This window comes from Martes martes (assembly GCF_963455335.1).
Source record: "Martes martes genome assembly, chromosome: 2".
NCBI lineage: Eukaryota > Metazoa > Chordata > Mammalia > Carnivora > Mustelidae > Martes > Martes martes.
In genome coordinates, this window is record NC_137889.1 from 91146414 (window position 1) to 91167231 (window position 20818).

Genomic DNA, 20818 nt, shown 5'->3' on the forward strand with positions numbered 1-20818 from the left:
GTGGGTTATATTAAAATTGATGCCATAGGTGCAAATGATATTGCTAGTGAGAATGTATAGAAATAAGAAGGGACAAGGGGCAAAGAGTCAAGATAGGAGGCTGAGGAGTAAGTAGCCTGACAGTGTGTGGGTAATCAGCAGAATGTTCTACAAAGCAAAAAAGACATTTTTAGAAGAAGGGATTTAATTATAGATAAATATTTCAGATGGAGGGACGCCTGGGTGGCTCAGTTGGTTAAGCGGCTGCCTTCGGCTCAGGACGCTGGCGTCTTGGGATCGAGTCCCACATCGGGCTCCTTGCTCCGCAGGGAGCCTGCTTCTCCCTCTGCCACTCTGTCTGCCTGTGCTTGCTCTCTCTCTCTCTCGCTCTCTCTCTCTGACAAATAAATAAATAAAATCTTTAAAAAAAAATTTCAGATGGAAGGATATAATATACTGAAAAAAATAAATATAGACTGTTATAGAGAAGTTAGATGACAGAAGACAGATGTATCAAGGTGTGAATTAAAAGTGATTAAGTAGAGAAGAGTAATTTAAGGCAGTTCTTTTAGGACCACCAAATGTGAGGGAAGGGAGGCTTCGAACTCCCACCAGCCTGCTCAGCGTCAACTCCGCCCCCATTGAGTAACAGAATTCTTGCTTATTGTTGGTCACAGTAATATGTCCAGTTTAAAATCACAGTTCCAAGCCTCTCCACAACTGGGTGGCTAATGAGACGGGATCACACATCAGTGGGTGGGGCTTCCAGGACGACTCTTTTAAGGAGCCGCCCCAGCTGAAAGCCATGTCCTTCTCCCTTTCCTTCTGGGAAGGGGATAGAATGGCTGAAGTTAGAGCATCCATCTTGGGACCTTGAAAAAAGGTGAGGAAAATCATATATTTCAGTACTAATAACCTTGAACCAATGTCACTAACTGTTTACTTCTTTTGTGTAAGAAGAATCTGTATTTTAACTCCCTGTTACTGGAACTGTTTTTAGCAGCTGAATGCAAGTATAAACTGACAGATTATGATAACTTGGTGACATGAGGTTAAATGTACACATATATTTTTTTTCAAAGTGATGGCTTACATGATTTCCAAACTTCTTGAGGTCATTATTATTATTATTATTACTATTAGATTGTTTTACTATTCTTTCCTCAACAGGAAATGCTGATACAACCAGAGCTGTACTTAACAGATCACACTCCATAACCTCCTTTACACCTGGGACTGATTGACATGATTTTGAGCAGATGCTCTAATGGGATGAAACTCTGGGGAAACTTAGGGTTAGCCAGCAAATACATGAACAGATGCTTCTCATCATTGGTCATCAGGGAAAGGCAAAAGCACATTGAGACATCCTTACACACTCACTAGAAGGGCTAACCTGGAAAAGACTGGAAATACCATATGTTCGAGAGGATGTGGGCAACTGGAAACTGGACGTCTTGTAAAATATATGACTCAGATACTTGGGAAAAAATTTGGCTGATTTTTCTATGGTCAAACTGCATATACCATGTAACCCAACAATCCTATTCTTGTGTATTTACCTAGCAGAAATGAAAGCACATGTTTACATAAGCAATTGTACAAAAATTTTCATAGCAGCTTTATTTATAATAGCCAGAAACTAGAAATAATGCAAAAGGTGACAGGATACAGGAACAGGTGAATAGGTAAACTGTGGTACATCCTCCATGAAATACTTCCCCCAGCCAATGGCTGAGCACAGAGGAAGTGCTGCTTTGGTCCATTCCTAAGAGACACAGGCCTTCTTTGGCCTGGCCAAAGTTTTCTTGGAATTGCACTTTGCAGTCTAAGCATCTCTTTTTACCACTTCCTCTTGCCTTCCTCCTTACTTTGACAAGTGTCAGAGCTGCCTTGCTCAGCAGGCTCTCCACACCTTGATCCTCTCACCATTATCCTTCACATTATTTCCCCTAAATTTCTTTCATGGCTAATCCTGTCTTGGCACCTGCTTCCCCAGAGTATGTGAATTAAGAAAATGATTGGGCTAGGCTGGGCTGGGCTGAGGGTGGGGGCATGAAGGAAATTTTGGAGCAATGGAAAAATGTTCTAGGTCTTTATCACTCCGGTGGTTATATTCATTTTTGTCAAAACTTATTGAAATATATGCTTAAAGTGAGCATATTTTATTCCTCAATAAAACTGATAAAAAATAATCCCAATGGGTGCTGTGGTTTACTGGTCAAGTTAGGTAATTGTCAAGTAACATGATTTGCACAGACTGCAAAGCAAAGGAAATAAGAAATCTGCATGGCACTGGCAAAAATGCATTATTCATTTATTTAAAGGTTGCATTTATAAATATTTAGGAATCATTGATTTCCTTGCAAGGATAAGCCTATACTTTTAGGTCACTATGGTAGCTTATTCATAAGCAGGCATGAAATGGTTAAGGAATAAAAACCTGGGTGGTGGTAGCAGGGGCAATATTTGAATGAGACAGAGAAATTATCATTAAGCAATGGCTTTCTAAAACTTTTATCTGAAAATTATTTTTCCCCCCAATCTGAAATGGCTCCTGAATTTATAACCACTGACAGTACAGAGTGAGATGGTATACTGAGACAGCAGCCAGCATATTTCATAAACCAGGAACATTGGAGGAAAAAGGCAACTCTAACTTTTACCAGTATATTTAAATTCTCCCTTTCCTCATCGGTTCTTCCCCCACATTGTGACTTTCATGAGAATAACAGGGGATCTATCCTTCTTCTGTTTCTGGGTTAGCTAACTCACCATAGGCTAGCAATGTATTCTTATTGAAGAGATTATTTAATGAATAAATAACTTTCCATCACAATCTTGCTTCTCATGAGGCAACTTTTCAAAATATTCCTTGTTCATTTTCCAGACTCAGCTGAGTACCTGTAATGACGTGATTGTTTTATTGATTTGTTTTTCTTCATTTACCATCTATTTTTACTAGCAGGCTTAGCCTTTACTAAAAACTAAGGAGCCAGATCAAAAGAGGATCTTGCTATTCTAATTGAGGTCAGAGAGCCTGCGTTTCACACAACCCAAGTACAGATGGTTTGTGGCATATAATTGAATTGCTAGTTTGCTCAATCTGAATGCAGTCTTTTCAAGGTGACTTTACCACAGCAGAACTATTAGAGATGTCAAAATACATGGGATACAAGATTTTTGATTGAATACTTTTTAAAAAATTCTGTAGAGCCACAGTGTGAGAAAAGCAATAGTTCTATTTTTAAAAATAAGCTTCTGGGGTGCCTGGGTGGCTCAGTGGGTTAAGCCTCTACCTTTGGCTCAGGTCATGATCTTGGGGTCCTGGGATGGAGCCCCGCATCTGGCTCTCTGCTCAGCATGGAGCATGCTCCCCCTTACCCCACCGCCTGCCTCTCTGCCTACTTTGTGATCTCTGTCTGCCAAATAAATACAATCTTAAAAAATAAAAAAAAGTTTCTAATTTTAGAATACTTTTTGACTAACAGAAGTTCTAAAGATAGTACAGAGAGTTCTAGCATGTATACCCTTTCCCCAGTTTTCCCTAATGTTAACATCTTATATTACTGTGATACCTTTGTCACACTAAGAAAACAACATTGTATGACTATCATCTGAACTCCAGATTTTATCTGGATTTCACTCTTTTCCCCTGATATCTGCTGTGGATGCCAGGACCCCCTGCAGGATACCACATTACATTTAGTTGTCATGTCTCAGGCTCCTCAGTGTCTCCATCTTTCCTAGTTCTTGATGATCTTGACAGGTTGGGGGGAATGTTTTGTAGAATGTCCCCTCCATGGGTTTCTCTAACGTCTTTCCCATGGTTGGACTGTGGTTAAGGTTTTGGGGAAAAGACCAGGGAGGTGTAAGGGAAAGACCATGAGGGAAAGACCATGACATCATATGAAGGAAGCATGCTATCCCTATCATTTATTAATGTAATGTTAGCCTTAATCACTTGGCCAAGGTAATGCTTGCCAGGGTTGCCCACTATGAAGTTCCTTCTTCTCCCTGCTATAGTTGCTCTCTCTTTGGAAGCAAGTCACCCTGTGTAGCCCACACTCAAATGTGAGGGGCGATTTAAGCTCCACCTCCTAGAAAGGAAAGAATCTGCATAAATGACATGAGATTCTTCTGTGAGAAAGAGTCGTGTCTTCTCCCTCATTCGTCTACCTACTACATCATTTATTTATATCGGTACAGAGTTGGGATGCTTATTTTATGGTTTGGATTATCATCCAATACTATGGTATTTATTTTGTTGCTTAAATTGTTCCAGCTTTGGCCATTAGGAGCTCTTTCACCTTCATTCCTTTGACAGGACCCATCCTTCTATTCTCTGAGCACCACCTTACTTTCTGGTACTCGATGTTGCTTCTGGCCCCAGCTCTAGAATCAGCCATTTCTCCAAGGAGCCCTGGTTCTTTTTTTTTTTTTTTTTTCTTTTTGGAGAATGGTGTCAGAACCCAAGATCTGGGCACCGGGTCATAGTTCTTTTCTTAAGGGCATGATTATTGAAGTTTCAGTAGCTACTAATATACCAATACATCAGTGTATGCCTAGTAGTTAGCTAAAGGAAGAGTTTTGTTTCATATATTGGATATATTCATCAGGGCTTTCTGTTTTGTATTATTTAAATTCTGTTTACAGCATTATTTCTTCTGAATTCTTATAAGATATATGGAATATTAGATTATGGTGGGCATTGTCTTGGCAGCAAACAACAACCAGTTTTTAAAAGAACTCATCCCTGGATTGATTTTCTCCCAGCAGAGTTGCACAATGGCTGTTAAGCTATGCAGAGCTCACTGGGTTAAGGAGCTCTGTTACGGAGATACAGGTACATTCATTTGGTGAATTTATTATATTTGGAGTTAGGTTCCTTTATTCTTCTGCTGATTCATCAATGCACTAGGAACTGATCTATCTTTTCTGAGTGGGTTTATGTTATTCAAGTTTGTAAAAATTGATATATCTCTATTAATTCTGAGTTATTCATTTATAGTAAGAAATGCAATAGTAAGCAAACTAAAATGCTTACATCAGTAGAATCTTACTCATTAAATGAGATATTTAGGAAGCAAAATTGTAGTCAACACTTTCTGGTGAGCAGAGATTAAAACAAGGGGAGTTTTAAAATTTACATGTTGAATGGCATGCTGTCAAAGTAGCCTAATTTGTTTTCTCATTGACAAGGCACCTCCACCTCTAGAAATAGAAAACTCTAAATGAGCATAGCCTACTTTCTGGCTGACCAGTCCCTTCATTGTTCCTCTTTGAACTGACAATTCTCTTCTTTTTGCAATTACTTACTGAATATGGCACAATGGATGTGCGTCATTCTCTCAATGCAAAATTTCGCTCTTACTCCAGTTATAATTTTTCTGAAAATAACTGCCTCATTAACCTTAATTCAAAATTCTGGTATTTGAAAATTCTTCAGTTACACATTAAAAAAAAAGAAAAATATATTATTTTGGGGTTTACTTCTATAAAAGGCTTAAGCACAGATATTGCATATGGATTTCACTACTTTAATCCAGATGGAGTGACTTCTTTTTTTTTTTAAATTCCTAATTCCATTCCCCAACTCCTTACCTGGTGCCCTTATGCTCCTTTTACTGGGAGAGGCACTTTTCTGTTGTCCCCATGTAATTGTGTTATGTCAGATAAATTACTCAACTTCCATAATCTCCTGTTTCCTTATCTGTAGAATGAGGAAATGTAATACCACTTCAGAACGTTGTTGTATGGCTTAAACAAGACAAAACATATCAATCTCTGAAAACAACAACAACAACAAACCCATTGGTGAATATTAAGCATTTAATAAAGGTTAGCTACATTCAGTAACTAACAATATCCCAAACAACAGCTTACAAGTAGAGTCAACATTTCAAATGCTGCAGCAACAATCTTTGTTCTGACTCAGTGTTGGCCTCTGAAAGTGGTATGGATAAGCTACAGTTATTTACTGAATAGAGATATGTCAGGCTCAAATATTCATCTTGGAGGCTGAATTGTTTGTTTCAATCATCATTGTTGTATAGATGCAGCAATTATTTGCTAAACATTTTTTTAATACAAAACACACAAAAACCAAGAGTAGTTTTTCATGAACATTAATTCTTGTTCAATGAAAGTGTCTATTAAGGGTTGCCCAGTGTGGATTGTGTCCATTATGATATTTTTATGTTGAAGAAAGTATTTATATTCATAAACTAATAAATATGTATGTCTATTACCATTTTAACTTCATCATTAACGTCTTATAAATTGGCTTTTTTTGAGGCAGCTTTATTTGGAAATTAAATGACTAGCCTACAAAGCAATGGGAGTTATAGTTGAAAATGGCCTTCCCTTATTGCTGTGTCATAAATGCAGGACTGTAACAAGGAAAGCCTTGACAGAAGGTCATCTGCTTGGATTATTGTACACATGGTGGTCTGTCATTTAGGTTCTCTGGAGAACCAAGGGGAAGACTGTTGTGCATCATGTTAACTTGTGTTAATATGAATATCTCTCTATAAAGATTTATTTACCAAAGATTATGTTCAATATCCATGAGTCTTTCAGTGGATCTTGAATTTCATCTGCTTCATTAAGCTCTTAGAATTATTAGTGCTCCAGAAAGACCCACCCAAGTGAAATCACCAGTGTCTCCTTCCTGTAGAGTGGACTGTATCTCAGAGACACATCTGTTCCAAAGACCAGGAGTTATGGGGCACACAGCTGTGTCCTACAATTAAAAATTACTCATGCCTAGGGGAACCGGGGTGGCTCAATTGGTTATGCATACAACTCTTGATTTAGTCTTAGGGTCGTGAGGTGGAATCCTATTTCAGGCTTGTGCTGAGCATGGAACCTGCTTAAGATTCTTGCTCTCTCTCTCCCCTCCCCCACTGCATGTGCACACTCTCGCTTTCTCTAAAAAAATATATAAAAATTATTTAATTGTTTGTTTTCAACACTTAAATTTAAACTCTCCTCCCATTAGAACTTTTTTCTCCTGTTTTATTTGCTTGTTTGTTTGTTTGATTTAAATTCTGAATTTGGGCTGTAGTATATATATTGTCAGATTCTGCTCTGTCCTATTGCCCAGTTTGGTCCTCTCCACACTGAACTTAATCTTTGATTCTAACCATATTTTCTGTTTGGACAAAACTCCCTGCCTTTTACCCTTGCCTAGTTTGGATTTCTGAAGTTTAACTCTGACCTCCTACTTAGAAATTATTCTTGTCTATGTCCATGGTTTTGACCTTATGGCCTTGGAAAATACACTCAAGATTCATGATCTGGTGGTTTGAGCCATTCTTCCTCATGGCTGAGTCTCATACCAGAATTGGATAAGTGATGTTTCACATATTGTACAGGATACAGGTGATAGGGAATATGGGTTTTCTTTTTGGAGAATCACGACACTATTTTTCCCTGAAAAGTCAGAAAAAAATAGAAGCTATGTTATTGGAGGTTTATTTTTACAGCTTAGAGATTTTTATGAAAAGTTACACCATGGTAAACATAATAATTAAGTTTACTTATTTAAACAAAGACATTCTTTTCAATTTCTTTCCTTGTATTTTCCAAATGCACATACTTTCTAAAATATTTGAAATGATAATTATTCTGATTTCAATTTTGATAGTATACGGATAATAAAATGGGAAATGTGAAAACTGAACATCTTTAAATCAATAAAATATAGTAATAAGATCCACTTTGTAGGATTGCAATGTTGTATGAGTTTATGCATGTAAAGCATTTCACTCCATGCCTTGCACACGAAGTGTGCAATTAATTACCTACTGTTATTTTTTTTCAGTTGTCATTTATTTTGGTTCTTGGAGTAATGTTATTTTTTCAATATGAAAAAAAGCAAGCTCAACACAAAACAGAAATTTGAAACATAGGAAAGGATGAAGCCAAGGGAAGGGAATAGCAAAAGGAAGAAATGAGATGTTGCCAAAGATGGAGGGTCTCCTTGTACACTCTCTGGAAGAATGATCCAAAATTCTGGAAGAATTAGATGGCAATACACACCTTTCCATATATACACAGCAGAGTTGGGTGCTTGCTAAGAAAATGTGGGGTTGGGGAGGGCCTTTCTGGAGGCTAGTCTTTCTTTCCCTTCTTGGCCCCCTTCTCCAACCAGGGGAAAAAGAAGGTATCCAACATATGAAGGAGGTTATGTAAGGAAAGGGAATGATACTGCTTAACAGAATGGGACAGATCCCAGCAAAAGAAACAGCAAAGGACAGAGCTTGGAAGAAGACTAAAAAGAGAGATAATACTGTCAACACCTCTCCTGAAGCCAAGAGAGGAGCAGGGGATTTCCTGGAAATTAGGATTCAGTAGCCTAGATATCCCTCCCCAAAACTTCTCTAGAATAGAAAACCTCCCCCTTCTTTATAGGTACCTCTACTACTATGAGGTAGCTTGGTTTCCTTTTCCCTAGGCTACCACATGGATCTAGGATGGTGGCCATCTACTGGTTTTCAGCACATGGTTCTAAATGGGGTCTGATGAGACCCAAGTTCTTGGAGAATTATCTTAAAAACAAAGAGAAATATCAACTGGACAGCTGGAAGAAGTGGACACTAAAAGGAAATAAGGGGTTACCCAGAATGGCAAAACTCTAGGTTTCCCAGAGTAGAAGAGAGGAGATATTCAACAAACAACAAATATTTATTGAATGCCTATTATGTGCCAGGCAGTGTGTTCTAGGACCCCCCACCCCGCTTCTGCTCCAAAGAAGGAAAAAACAAAACAAAACAAAACAAAATGAGACAGAGGCAGAAAATGCAATTCTGAAGGAGAGGACAGGGGCAGCTGAGGAAGAAGACTGAGGGAATGGAGAAGCCTGAGGTGATTGTGCTCTGCCTTAGGCCTCCTCTTTGGCCTCCTCACCAAAATCATCCTCTTCTTCTGTGGTGGCATCCTTTTACTGCTGGTACTCAGAGACAAGGTTGTTCAATTTGCTCTCAGCTTCAGTCAACTCCATCTTGTCCATGCCCTCACCTGTGTACAAGTGGAGGAAGTTCTTGTGCCAGAACATGGCCATGAACTGCTCTGAGATGTGCTTGAAGAGCTCCTGGATGGCTGTGCTATTTGCAGTGAAAGTGACTGCCATCTTGAGGCCACGAGGTAGGATATTGCAGAAAGTCTTGACATCATTGGGGATCCATCCCACAAAGTAGCTTCTATTCTTATTTTGCACGTTGAGCATCTGCTCATCGACCTCTTTCATGGACATCCATGGAAGACAGCAGCCACAGTGAGGTAACGGCCATGGTGGGGGTCATGGACAACCATCATATTCTTGGCATCAAAGACCTGCTGGGTGAGTTCAGGCACGGTGAACAGTGCACAGGAACAGTGTGGAAGCCAGCACATATTGCTGGCTTCCATGGCTGGTCAGAGGTGCAAAGTCAGGTGTGAAGAAGTGGAGAGATGTAAAGGGCAACATGCTGTTGGCTAGCTTGTGGAGGTCAGCACTGAGCTGATCAGGGAAGCAGAGGCAGGTGTTGAGATCACTCATGGTGGCTGAGACAAGGTGGTTCAGGTCCCTGTAGGTTGGCATGGTCAGCTTGAGAGTACAGAAGCAGATGTCATAAAGGGCCTCATTGTCAAAGCAGTAGGTCTCATCTGTGTTCTCTACCAACTGATGGATGGAGAGGATGGCATTGTAGGGCGTGACCACCGTGTCAGATGCTTTGGGTGAGGGTACCACACTGAAGTTGTTCATGTACAGTTGGGATACTCTTCTTGGATCTTGTTGATGAGCAAGGTGACCATTCCAGAGCCTATGCCCCCACCCAGTGAGTGGGTCAGCTGGAAGGCCTGCAGGCAGTCACAGCTCTCGGCCTCCTTCCTCACCACATCCAGGACTGAGTCAACCAGCTCAGCCCTCTCTGTACAATGGCCCTTGGCTCAGTTGTTACCTTCCTTAGACTGACCAAAAACAAAGCTATTTGGTCTGAATATCTGCCCAAGAGGCCCTGAGGGAACAGAGTCCATGGTCCCGGGTTCTAGATCCACCAAGATAGCACAAGGAACATATTTGCCACCTGTAGCTTCATTGTAGTACAAGGAGATGTCGTCCAGCTGCAGGTCACTGTCACCGTGGTAGGTTCAGATAGGGTCGATGCCTGTTCGTCACTGATTACCTCCCAGAACTTGACATCCATCCGGTTGCCACACTGACCAGCCTGGATATGCATGATTTCCCTCACTGTTACAATTTATTTTAATTTTTTTGCTCACTTCAAGGTGTGTATGGGCAAGTAAATGATATGGAATTTTTTTTCTATATTGCTAGTTGCAGGCTGGAAGGATGGGATGTGTCCCAGAGCCTGGAGCAGCGAGGTCCGAACAAATTACCTATTGTTATTGATTTCATGCTTATAAAATGAAAGAAATCATACGATAAGGCCTACAATATCCTCATCAAATTTTAAATCTTTAGCCTAAATTTCACCCAAAGTAGGATCTCTCTTTTATCTATGATTTTGGTCACTCGTTACTAAAAAAATATTAAATGTGAAAAATGTGGATAGCACATATACATTATATATACACAGTACATATGTAATAACAAGAAATGAAAAAAGTAAGCATACAGGGTGTCTGGATGGCTCAGTCGGTTAAATGTCTGCTTTTGGCTCAGGTCATGATCCCAGGGCCCTGGGATCGAGCTCAGGGTTGTGCTCCTTGCTCATTAGGGAATCTGCTTCTCCTTCTGCCCCTGCCTGTGCGCTCTCTCTCTTTCTCTCTCTGAAATAAATAAACAAAATCTTAAAAAGAAAGAGTAAGCAAACAATACATCAGGTGATAATAGGTGTAGGAAACAGGGTAAGGGGATAAAGGATGAAAACGAGTAGGATCCTATTTTATTTATTTACTTTATTTTGAATGATTCCATTTATTCTTTTTAAAGTTTTTATTTTAATTCCAGTTAGTTAATATACAGCGTCATATTAGTTTCAGGTGTACAATGTAGTGTTTCAACAATTCCATACATCACTCGGTGTTCATCTCTACAAGTACTCTCCTTAATCCCCATCACCTTTTTAAACCACCTCCTCCCAACCCATCTCCCCTCTGGTAACCATCAGTTTATTCTCTATAGTTAAGAGTCTGTTTCTTGGTTTATCTCTTTCTCTCTCTTTTTTTCTCTTTGCTCATTTGTTTTGTTTCTTAAATTCAACATATGAGTGAAATCATATGGTATTTGTCTTCCTCTACCTGACTTATTTCACTTGCATAATACACTTAGCTCCCTTCATGTCATTGCAAATGGCAAGATTTCATTCTTTTTTATGATTGAATAATATTCCTGTGTGTGTGTGTGTGTGTGTGTTTACCACATCATCTTTATCCATTCATGCATTGATGGACACTTGAGCTGCTTCCAAATCTTGCCTATGGTTAAATAATGCTGCTATAAACATTAAGGTGCATGTACCACTCTGAATTAGTGTTTTTGTATTCTTTAGGCAAATATCCAGTAGTGTGATTGCTGGATCATAGGGTAGTTCTATTTTTAAATTAAGGTAACCCCATACAGGTTCCCACAATGGCCACACCAGTTTGCATTCCCACAAACAGTACACAAGTGTTGCTTTTCCTCCATATCCTCCACTAACACTTATTATTTCTTGTGTTGTTGATTTTAGCTGTTCCAACAGGTATGAGGTGATATCTCTTGATGGTTTTGATTTGCATTTCCTTGATGATGAGTGATGATGAGCATCTTTTCATGTGCCTGTGGGCCATCTGGATGAAATGTTGGTTCATTGGACAAAGGGAGAAAAGTCTTCTTTGGAAAAATGTCTGTTCATGTCTTCTGCCCATTTTTCAATTGAATTATCATTTTTTGGGTGTTGAGTTGTGTAAGTTCTTTATATATTTTGGATACTGATCCTTTATCAGATATATCATTTGCAATTGTCTTCTCCCATTCTATAGGTTATCTTTGAGTTTTGTTGATTGTTTCCTTTGCTGTGTAGAAGCTTTTTATTTTAATGTAGTCTCAATAGTTTATTTTTGCTTTTGTTTTCCTTGCCCCAAGAGATCTATTTAGAAAAAAGTTGGTATGGCCGATGTCAGAGAAGTTACTGTCTGTGTTCTCTTCTAGGATTTTTATGGTCCCACATCTCACAATTAGGTGTTTGATCCATTTTGAATTTATTTTTCTATATGGTATGATAAAGTGGTCCAGTTTCATCCTTCTGTTTATAGCTGTCCAGGCTTCCCAACACCATTTGTTGAAAAGACTCTTTTTTTCCATTGAATATTCTTTCCTGCTTTGTCAAAGATTTACTAACCAAATAATTGTGGGTTTATTTCTGGGTTTTCTATTCTGTTCTATTGATCTGTATGTCACTATCATACAATGTCATACTGTTCTGATTACTATAACTCTGTAATATAACTTAAAGTCAGGAATTATGATGTCTTCAGCTTTGCCCCCCCCACCCCCCGCTTTTCCCCCCAAGCTTTCTTGGCTACCTGGGATCTTTGGTGGTTCCATACAAATTATAAGATTGTTTGTTCTAGTTCTGTGAAAAGTGCTCTTCGTATTTTGATAAGGATTACAATAAATGTGTAGATTCTTTGGGTAGTACAAATATTTTAACAATTTTTGTTCTTCCAGTCTATGAACATGGAATTTCTTTCCATTTGTGTCATCTTTAATTTCTTTCATCAGTGTTTTATTCAGAGTACAGGTTTTTCACCTCTTTGGTTAGATTATTCATATTTTATTATTTTCAGTGCAATTATAAATAGGATTATTTCTCCTTCTGTTGCTTCATTATTGGTGTATAGAAATGCAAACATTTCCATACATTGGTTTTGCATCCTGTGACTTTACTAAATTTGTGTATCAGCTCTAACAGTTTTTTTTTGAGTCTTTCAAGTTTTCTATATATAATATCATGTCATCTGCAAATAGTGAAAGTTTTACTTCTTCCTTATCAATTTGGATGTCTATTATTTCTTTTTTTGTCTGATTGCTGTGGCTAAGACTTCTAGTACTATGTTGCATAGAAGTAGAGAAAGTGGACATCCATGTCTTCCTGACCTTAGGGGAAAAGTTCTTAGTTTTTCCCCATTGAGTATGATGTTAGCTGTGGGTTTTTCATAGATGGCCTTTATTATGTTGCAGTATATTCTCTCTAAACCTACTTTGTTGAGGGTTTTTTGTTTTGTTTTTTTTTTTATATCATGAATGGATGTTGTACTTTGCAAATGTTTTTTCTGTGTCCATTGAAATGATCATGTGGTTCTTATCTTTTTCTCTTACTGATATGAGGTACCACGTTGACTGATTTGTGAATATTGAACCGTCCTTACAACCCAGGAATTAATTGAATAGGGTCTTATTTTAGAAAAAGTTGATCAGGGGCACCTGGGTGGCTCAGTTGTTAAGCGTCTGCTTTCGGCTCAGGTCATGATCCCAGAGTCCTGAGATCGAGCCCCGAGTCAGGCTCCCTGCTTAGCAGGGAGGCCTGCTTCTCCCTCTCCCACTCCACCTGCTTGTATTCCTTCTCTTGCTGTCTCTCTCTCTGTGTCAAATAAATAAATAAAATCTTTAGAAGAGGTTGATCAGAGGCGCCTGGGTGGCTCAGTGGGTTAAAGCCTCTGCCTTCGGCTCGGGTCATGGTCCCGGGGTCCTGGGATTGAGCCCCGCATCGGGCTCTCTGCTCAGTGGGGAGCCTGCTTCCTCCTCTCTCTCTGCCTGCCTCTCTGCCTACTTGTGATCTGTCTGTCAAATAAATAAAAATAAAAAATAAAAAAAAACTTAAAAAAAAAAGAGGTTGATCAGAAAAGGCCTCTCTTAATGTCATATAAGCATAAATACCTGGTTGATATGAGAGAGTAAGACTTGGGGATATTTAAGGGAAGAGATTTCTTCTTTTGCTTCTGAGAAGTGATACATCCAAAACATGCTATGATTCTTTTTTTTATTTTTTTTTATATAATTATTTTGACAGGCAGAGATCACAAGCAGGAAGAGAGGCAGGCAGAGAGAGAGAGAGGGAGAAGCAGGCTCCCCGCTGAGCAGAGAACCCGACATGGGGCTGGATCCCAGAACCCTGGGATCACGACCTGAGCCGAAGGCAGAGGCCTTAACCCACTGAGCCACCCAGGTGCCCCAACATGCTATGATTCTTAAGGTCAAATAGGAATATACTGTCTAATTCAACAAAAAGGTTACCCCTCTGCTTTCAAAACAGGAGAGAAGACATTCAACTTTCCCTAAAACATCTGTGACACAGGGACTGACCCATGTCCAAGATGAATTTTCAAACAAAAACCCTTAGATAGCTGTGTTGGTAGGATGGATATTCAACTAGGTAAGAAAGTTGTCTCTCAGATCATTGGCTTAAACCATTAGAGATCTAGCAGATTTTTATTAACAGGTAAAGATTGGCTTTTATGGTTGGTAAAGACGTTGTGTTCATGAAACCAAAATAGTCAAATGTACATGAAATATCTGGTCCCTTTGAAGTTACTTATATTAATCTTATTACCTCATTTAATCTAAGTTATCAGAAGATTGGTAAAAAAAAAAAATGAGACCTGCTGTATTGCTTATTGATCAGAAAGTACAATGGGAAGTTCCTAGGAATCTTAGCCTTATTAACTTATAGATTTATTAATTCCTTAAATATTTGCAAATCATATGAAAAGCATCATGCCAAGGGTGGGACATTGGAATTCTAGTTCAAGCACTATCATTAATAAGCTATGTGATATGTGGCAAAAACCTTTCCCTGGGCTTCAGTTTTCTCACTAGTTCAACAATATTTATTAAGTCCTTACTGTATGCCAGGGTCCACACTTGGTATTAGGGTCACAGAAAGGAATAAAACAGCATTGTGAAGGAGAGAGATATGCAAATGATTAAAGTATGCACATTAAAATTATATACCGTTTTTTCTATTTAAAGAAAAAACAGAATGCCAGTGATTAATCTTCTAGGGGAAATAGGATTAGAAAAACTTCAGAGGAGAGATGTTTAGGAATAAAAAGAGTTAGATTGACCAAAAAAAAAAAAAAAAGGAGAAAGTCATTTCATATAACTCATTAAAGACAGCTTAAATTTTCATAATCTTAGCAATATATCTTTTGAATTTTTGGAGCAAGATGTTGGGCTAGATGCTAATAATATGAGCTAATCATTAAAAGTGATATTAGATACTTTGAAAATGTCAAAAGCCTTATAAATATAACTATTCATCGTATACATGTTTAAAAATTCTATTTGGGATTTTTTTTTTTTGGCCTTATTTATACATTTCCAACAAGAACTATCTCTGCCTGCAACAGAACTCCCTTTGCCATAAAGTGGCCCAAATTTTCCTAAGGCATTTGACTAATAGTTCAGAAAAATGACTTGATTTTATCTTATGCTTTCATAGTTATTAAGATATAAAAGTTTGGTCTCAGTATATGTAAGTTCACATAGAATATATATTTGTTTCTTTCACTCCAAAGATTCTTGTGAAATACAGAACTAATACCTGCAATTTTTTTTAACTGCACCATTGACATGTAGTTTATTCCCTCAGTGATTTTTTTTAAAAGATTATTTATTTAATTTATTTGACAGAAAGAGAGACAGCTGAGAGGGAACACAAGCAGGGGGAGTGGAAGAGGGAAAAGCGGGCTTCCCGCTGAGCGGGGAGCCCATTATGGGGCTTGATCCCAGGACCTTGGGACCATGCCCTGAGTCAAAGGCAGACGCTTAATGATTGAGCCACCCAGGCACCCCTATTCCCTCAATGATTGCTGTTTTTGTTGAGATCCAGTAGAATTTAGTTTTAAAAAATATAAATCTGTGGCGCCTGGGTGGCTCAGTGGGTTAAGCCTCTGCCTTCGGCTCAGGTCATGATCTCAGGGTCCTGGGATCAAGCCCCACATCAGGCTCTCTGCTTGGCGGGGAGCCTGCTTCCCCCTCTCTCTGCCTGCCTCTCTGTCTACTTGTGATCTTGGTCTGCCAAATAAATAAATAAAATCTTAAAAAAAATCTATATCTATCTATATATATATATATCTATATATATCTACCTAAACTACTCCCCCGGCCTTCCCCTGACAAGTTCTCAGCTGAAGCGTCTGGATTTACAAAGATTCTAAAAAAAGATTACCCCACATTTTCTCTTATCTTACAATAAGATATATTCCCTTGGGATGAAACCTTCTTCAGTGCTAAGACTACTCAACCAAATGGATTTTTTGGTTGGCTGAACTTGCAGACAGTTAGACACATCAATAGAAGAGCCATTGCTTTATCCAGTGACTATATCAAATAGCTATTGTTAGGATGTAAAGGTCTCAGTCAATCAGGGCTCAAGAGTCTCAATTTTTTTTTTTTTTCTCTTTAAGAGCTATTTAGATCAGACTTGAGAACACAGAACAATTCTTGTTCAATAAGAGATGAAGTTGGCTATGAGACCAAAGGGACTTTTACTTCAATGGAATATGAGAGGAAGAATGGGAGTAGATCTCAGAATAATAGAATTTTAGTGTAGGAAGGGCCCTTAGAAGTAGCTAAGCAAACGCTTTCAGTGCACATATGAGAAAACTAAAATGCAGAAATGTTAAATGTCTTCCAGAAGCCATGTGGCCAGTTTTCACATAAAAGGGCCGGAAGGTGCCTTTATTGTACAACTCAAATTCAGGCTTTTGACATTACCTCCCAATTAGTTTATATAAATACACACCAAGCTACAATGATAATATTGAAATACATTCATCCCTCAATTTAAATATGCCATAATTTCTATAATCCTGCATCCTTCACAATTTAAACAGGCACCTCCTTTTTCAGTATCCATTTCTAATATCCTGAAAATTTTCAGATACACATTTTAATCATGATTTTCATCACTGTTCACTTGGAAATAAACTGAATGATGTTGTCTAAAGGATATGAGTTTGGAGGAAATACACACAGAAAAAATATGTAAAAACATTACTGCAGGCAAGCTGGAACCAAAAAGGTTTTAAGGCTGTAAAAGACAAGTACAAGGGGTACCTGGGTGGCTCAGTTGGTTAAGTGTTTGCTTTCAGCTCAGGTCATGATCCCAGGGTTCAGGGATCGAGTCCTGTGTCAGACCCCCTACTCAGCAGGGAGCCTGCTTCTCCCTCTCCTTCTGCCTGCCTCTCTGCCTGCTTGTGCATGCTCTCTCTTTCTCTCTCTGTCAAATAAATAAAATCTTAAAAAAAAAAAAGACAAGTTCAAGGTAAATTGATGATACAACAGAGTTGAAAGGAAAGCAAGACTAACATGGTGATGCATAATCCATTAAAGATGAGAACTCTGGACAATCCTCCATGAGTACTTGACTGGAGTGGCAAGGATGACTGTTGTCACAGATACTCCTCTGGAGTAAGGGGGGGCTAGCTGGCCACTGGGGATATCAGTGCTGCGGCTGCTGCTATTGTTCTAGCCATCTTCAGCTCCTCAGGGACAGGTGCAGAATAGGAAGACAGCTAGACTTAACCAAGGATTTAGTTACAGTCATAACAGGCTGGAAGGATAGAAAAAAAGAGGGGTGCAGATGTTGAGGCTATATGCAAGGGATTAAATATACTAATGATTTGGAATCCAGCCCAAGCAATGAGAGAGGTGAGGTGGAGAGTAAGTGATGGCAGCATCTATAGGATAGGTGGTTAAAGATTGCTCAAGCAGACCTGAAAGAGAGGAGGGGGCCATGAGAGAGGGGGCCTTTTGCAAATGGGAGTTTGAAGGTGTTGTAGTTATTATTAATGAGAAGTGTAGGGCAAGGGCCAGAAAATAAACACTTTCAGCTTTGCAGTCTATGGAGTCTCTGTCTCAATGTCCCACTCTGCCATTGTAACATGAACACAGTCATAGACAATATAATAAGCAAATGAACATGGACATATTCCACTTAAAAATATAAAATCCATCCTTAGTTTGCAGGTTGTACAAAAACAGGCAGTGGGCTGGACGTGTAGGCCATAGGCCAGCACTCTGTTTAAGGTTATAAGCCAGGGGCATAAGTGGCAGAGTGAAGTATAAAACATTGAATATGAAAAGAACTAAGGATTTGAAGAGCTAGATGTTTGGATGAATCATCTACACTGATGTTAAACTCACCATGAACAATGACAGAAATTCTGTAGGAATAAGCACTTGAAACCTAGTGCTAAAATCTCCAGTGAATACAGGGAGTGGCCAGGGGAAAGGTAGGTGAATGGTAGGTAGAATGAGATGTCTGTGAGAATGAATTTGGTATAATGATGACATGTATTTTAAACACGTGACTTTTTTTTTTTCTTTTTATGACAATGGGGCGGGGGCATGGATCTGAAAGCCAGAATGGAAAGCAAGGAGTTTGCCAACTGTGCTTACTCCTAGTGTTATATGGGAAGAGGGAGCACAAACATTCTCCACGTCCAAGACCTATGGGGAATGTAGCGCCCTCAAGGCATAGCCTGGTTTCAAGGAAGCAGGAAAACTATAGGAAACTTCAACGAACATGAGGGTGGAAGCTTCTTTGCAGATGCCATCCTAGAAGGCACAAGAGAAGGGGCCTGCTGAGAGGTTGGGTGGCTGCCGGGCAATGCAGAGGGAAATTCTGGAAAACTAGGAGTTCCTGTGTCTAAAGAAGAAGGTTGCACATATGATGAGGCTGGTCTGCATATTTTTTTTTTGCAAGGAGAAATAATGCTGAATAATGCTGATTAATGGTGAATAATGGGTTCTAATTATAGTCTTCTAGATACTGATCTCTTCGGTTGTTAGGGGGTGAGACAGGCAGCATTTTTAAATGGGATAGGAAAGAGAGGGGCCATTTTACAGGATTGTGAGGATCCGTGTGGTGTCCTTCTAATTTCTTTTGAGGAACCATGCATCCCTTACCATTGTCTTGCCAGTGTCCAGAACAATAACTAGCAGACCATCTGGGTGTAATGAAGATGAATATACCAACAACATTAACAAGAAGTCAGAATAAAAGGATGGTGTAAGAAATGTACTGATGAAGGAATTGGGGAAAAAAGTAAAAAAAAAAAAATCAGATTAAGCAATCACAGGAGAGATTCAAGAAGGCAATGCATTTACTGTGGGCCTTGATGGGTGAGATACTGACAGGGCGCCCCCAGTGTGCTCCGACATTGCTTCCTGAGTGCCTGGGAGGGTGCTGATGTGCTCACGCAGTCAGATGACAAGGATGGCTTCCAGTCATCCTGGTTACCTCTGTGCATGCTCAATGATGTGAAATGAAAAGGTTTGGTTATTCCACATTCCCATGTGTTCTTTTTTTGACATTTCCTAAGAGGTAGGGAGCTAGAAATGTCCAAATGAGTAAGAACAAATTGAAAAACCCAGATCATTTCATCTGTTGTCTGTTTTAAAAGGGAGCTGGGGCCTATTTGGAAAGTTATCCAGGGTAGAGCAAAAAAAAAAAAAAAAAAAAAGACGTGGAAGGTAATTTCTATTATTTCTCCAAGGAAATAAGTATCATTTAAAAAAAAAAAAAAAAAGCCTTCACCTTCCAGACAAGTTTTGGTAAAATGTTGGTATTGCATGAAGTGCCATGTTCGGTCAGCCTCTTCAGAGGTATAATTTAGTCAGCAGAGAGCCCGAGGGCCCTTCCAGATCTAGAATGATTTCTTTGTGCTGTCAGGACAGGAAAGTAATAACTCAATGCTTTCCATTTGGATTTGCTCCTTGAGTCTAGTTTTTAATAAAATTATAGCCATAGGCTATTTTTATAAAATTCCCAAGCTGGTACAAAATTACTTTAGCCTTAAGGGTTCTTTCCCACACTTAGATTCACTTTACCTCAGGTTTTCTATCAGTCCGGATATAATGTGTGATGGGAAATATTCCCTCTTCACAGATATGAACATAATTGAAGAAGGAGTTCTGAAGTCCTCATATCAACCAGATATTTCACTTTGGAAGCCTTTATGGATAAAGGTTAATAATGCTTAAGCCCCCCTCTCCTCTCCTTGCAAGCCACCTTTAAGAAAAAATAAAGTTTCTCCATCAGTTTGTCTTTATCTTCAATATTATAGAAAAAAAAATCAGTTAGCTATTTCTGAGTAAGAAATTATCCTAAAATATAGCTGCTTAAAATAGCAAATATTCATTATCACCTAGTTTCTGAGGCTCAAGAATCTGAGAGGGTGAGGAACTTGGCTGGTTCTGGCTCAGGGTCTCTTGTGATATTATAGGACAACTTTCTGAAGGAGCCTTGGACATCTCCTGGCTCTGCTGAAGCTAGAGTATCTACTTCCGAGCTCGTTCATGAGGTTGTTGACAGGCCTCTGTTCCTTACTGGCTGTCAGCTGGAGGCCCACATTCCTTGCCAAGTGGGTCATGTCTTTATGACATGGCAATGGCTTCCCTCAGAGTAAGTGATGAGAGAGAAAGAGAGAGAGAGAGAGAGGAACCCAAGAAAGAAGCTACTGTCTATTATAAACTCACCTTGAAAGTATTGTATTGTCATTTCTGTCATATCCTATTGGTCACACAGACCAACTCTGGCACAGTGTGGGAGGGGACAGCCCACGGGTATCACCACCCAGAGGTGGGGATCATTGGGAGATCATCTTGGAGGCTGGCTATCACTAATATAAATTTAAGTTTAATGTTATATCACGAAAGAATCACACATTTTGGAAAATACAGAAACAGAGATTTAGAGGAGATAAAGTACTGCTTTACTACATGGAGATCGTCTCTGTTACCACGTTGATATATACATATCCTTCCAGAGATTTACTGTGGGTATACTAATCACATGGTACCTAGAAAACAGGTTTTTCTGAATCAAAATCTGAAATT

At 39.1% G+C, this 20818-nt stretch overlaps 1 pseudogene across 1 annotated transcript; it reads right to left on the reverse strand.

Annotated features, from left to right (window-relative positions):
- Window positions 1-8866: 8866 nt before the first annotated feature.
- LOC308339135 (tubulin beta-5 chain-like) lies at window positions 8867-10208 on the reverse strand (annotated as a pseudogene). The gene has a single exon. The product of its transcript is annotated as a tubulin beta-5 chain-like (transcript).
- Between the last annotated feature and the right edge of the window lie 10610 nt (window positions 10209-20818).